This window comes from Orcinus orca, chromosome X, assembly GCF_937001465.1.
Source record: "Orcinus orca chromosome X, mOrcOrc1.1, whole genome shotgun sequence".
Lineage (NCBI taxonomy): Eukaryota > Metazoa > Chordata > Mammalia > Artiodactyla > Delphinidae > Orcinus > Orcinus orca.
In genome coordinates, this window is record NC_064580.1 from 1,649,214 (window position 1) to 1,652,957 (window position 3,744).

Genomic DNA, 3,744 nt, shown 5'->3' on the forward strand with positions numbered 1-3,744 from the left:
CGCAATGCTACGTGTCAATTATTATCTCAGTGAAGCTGGGGGAAAAAAAAGCTCTTTCTGACATTTTCTTCCGGAAGCGTTTTTTGCTTGGATTCCGTAGGCATCCAGCACTCCGCATGCACAGATGATCATTTCAGTGGTCTTGGCAAGATTTTCTTCTTTCTTTCCATGGTACATTCACTATAAATTTAATATTCTGTGATAGTTCATTTTCTACACACATATATGTATCTGGGGGAGTGCAGCTCACTCAGTGACCATACGTTTCTACTGACGTCATAGAATCTGACTTTCAAATGATGTTTACTCCCGACGGCGGCGAAGCTTGTTCATTTCTGAGACCGTTTCATAGGATCTGCGTGTGCATCTGTTCTTTTATCTTCTTTCAGATAATTTAGTGTAGATTTGGTGGCTTTTTCTTGCAGACATTTGGACGACTCCTTTCTCTGAGCTCATCCATCAGTTTCTTCGAAACTCCTTGTGGTTCGCGTTCGAGAAGGTCTCCAACATCTCACGCATTTCAAATGCAAGGAGGCATAATCTGTAGTAGAATCATTTCTACCTTCAGCAAATGTTTTCTAACATTTTGTTTGTTTATTGAATTCACTCTTGCTTTGCACCCTCTGGTTTCTTACGAAAGCAGATTTACGCTGCCCCAAAGGTGGACACATTCATCCAAACCCTCTGTTACTTTTCTGGCTGTGTTAACCTGAGATAGTCATTCTTAAATCTCACCGATCTTCCTTTTCATTCATTGACAAGTGTCACGTTGAAATGTCTCGTGACGCAGGTGACAGATTTCGGATCCCCATCTGTAAAACTGCGAGCCTGGGGCAGGTGCAGATGAGTTCTGCTGGTTTGCAATAGCTTTTCAGAACGCAAGTTCTAATAGCAGTAACCAACCATGTAATTCTCTCCTCGAATTCCTGCTCTGAACCCATCAACCTTTTCAGGACACGTTAATCCATTTTCACAGGGGGCTTGAATTTTTTTTTTTTTTTTTCCAATTAAGCCCACTCAGATAGTGAGAACCATAGTAAAGCAACTCATCAGAAGCTAGTCACCAGCTTAAAAAACCGACGGTTCAGCCACCGTTTCTGAGAAAATGATTCCTCTTTTCACTCGTAAACTCACGAGGGGACATTAGTTCTGGAAAGCTCCCTGCTTTGGTAGAAAGAGCACAAAGCTGTCTTCTGATCCTGTTTCTTACGATGACGATGAGGCTGAAACCAGGCAGACTGAAAGCCCGTGTGGTTCCTGAAACCCACCATTCTGATGGGGCAAACTTTTCTTTGGAGAGCCGCCTTCTATGTTAACAATGTATTTCTTGAATCGTCACATTTTGGGGACACACCCTTGGCGTCCATCACATCTCTAACCCTGGCAGCTTTCACCTTGGCCCCCAAAGCAGGTGGTACTGTTAGCAGTTAGGGTTCTTGGCCTCCTTAAGCAATAGAAATTGATCAGAGGCCAGACAAGAAATTCACGCCAGGCTTTATTGGGGCCCCTGCTGCAGCGCGGGGCGGGGGCCGGGGGGGGGGGGAAGTGAGAACAAGTAACAAGTTCCCTTGTTTGCTCGCTCCCTGGTGGGGGCAAGCTTGTTCCTTAAGTGGGCTGAGGGTACGGGTGGGTCCAGGGGTCGGGCTGGAGGGGAGGCTTAGGTGGGCTGCCCACCCCTTAGGTGGTGTTGTGTGCAGGGGGCATGCGCAGGACCCTGCTTTCGCTCCGGGCTCTTCAGAAGTGGCAGGTGGGCTTTTTGGTCTCTTTGTATCTTATTGTTCATCATTTGCCCCAACTGCGCATGCACGCGGTTATTTTTAGTCCCGTACATTTTCTCTGTGTGTTGCTGCTCTAAGAGATCTCTGTCCGGGCACAAGCCCTGCAGCAAAGGGTCCCGGGTCCCAGCCTGTCTCAGTACTTTAAAAGTATTATTATCTCTTCAAATGACTTTTTCAGCACTTTGCCTGTTTTATTCCCAGGAAATGGTTTTTGTTGCTTCTTGGGGTCCTCCAAACTCCCGTGGTTAGGAATTCTGTGGAGGGACCATCCATGAATCCAGGTCCGGTTGTTGTCCGGAGATCTGTTCTCTGCCTGTTGTGTAGGTGACCCCGACACACCGACAGTGCATCTACTCAGAGCTCATGCAGAAATGGCCCCTTTCCCATCTCTTGGTCTCTTGATTCAAAACACAGGGTGGGTAGTTACCCTGCAGACGGGTAAAGTGAGAGGTTCTGCAGTTTTGCGAGGATTTGGGTCTAGGTGATAATTGCTTTTTTGAGCCCATCAGAGGCTGCTGTCTTCCGGCCCATGAGAGAATTACATTTCACATTTTGCCCGGGCGGCCCCCTGAAAGTGTTCAGGGCTTTGTTCTGTGCAGAAGGGATACTGTATGGTGCATGGATTTTATTCCATGTGATAACTTTTCCATGCAGACGGGACCTTGGACCCCAGGAGAAAAGAATTAATGAGATGCAGAATTCCATGTGTTGTCTTGTGATTCTAATGACTTTTCTGTAAAGGGAGAAGATGTGTATATGTATTCTGTAAAAATAGAAAGATGTTTTACTTAAAGGGAGTTAAGCCTTAGAGCTGCAGAAATTTCATTTTTTTCCAATATATTATTCTTAGGTCTATAGTCTTAAAAATCTTTTAAAACAACCTGCACAACAATTTCAAAATTCAGTAAACAAAAGAGGAAGTATTGGATATTAGTTTTCACTCAATTTACTAATGAAAATTTCCCAAAACAGAGGCGGTCCTCCAATTCATATATCCCCAAGAATCTTATAAAATTAGACTCTCCTGACACTGCGAAAGCCCATAGTCATTTTATATTAATTAATTCAGTTAAACCGAGTTCCATTTTGTTTATTTTTACAAATAAACATTTTCTATGACACAAATGAACTTAGCTATGAAACAGAAAGAGACTCACAGACATAGAGAACAGACTTGTGGTTGCCAAGGGGGAGGGGGGATGGGGGAGGGAAGGATTGGGAGTTTGGGATGAGCAGATGCAAACTGTTATATATAGAGAATGGATAAACAGCAAGGTCCTACTGCAGAGCACAGGGAACTATATTCAATATCCTGTGATAAACCATCATGGAAAAAAGTATGAAAAAGAATATTAAAAAAAGAAGAAATGACACAAAAACCTTAATTATATACCATTTTAAAAAATAAATCAATTGAAAGAAATAAACATTTTCAATTTGGCAGACAGAGAATGATTTATTAGATCATCAAGCCAATGTTTAATCTATCAAAGAGTAGCAATCTAGAAAGTGAACAAAATAACTGATGTTCTGATTAGAAACACCAAGTACCAGTTTGAGTAATAGTAACGTCAACGACATACACATATGTTCTATTTTAGTAGGAAGACATGAAAAACTTTTAAGATACATTAAATATTTTACACATGTACACATACACATGGGTGTCGTTGACAGTAAATTGTTAGTAAAGGTATAACTAGTTCCAAGGTTGACGGGGCAGGTATAGTGTATTGTAGTCCCCACCATGCACCCTCCAGGGTCAAAGTAGTGACTATAGAATTCAGGAGATTTACAAAAGAAGTCTCCCCCAGAGTGCTCCATTACTTGTCGAGCCATTGTACATTTGTGAAATGGCTTTAAAATTAGTTTAACACTTTTAAAAATCACGGTTAAAAAAAATGGGTAATCATCAATACCTTGCACATTGCTATAGCCCACGCACACTAGGGAATCAGAGACTCCC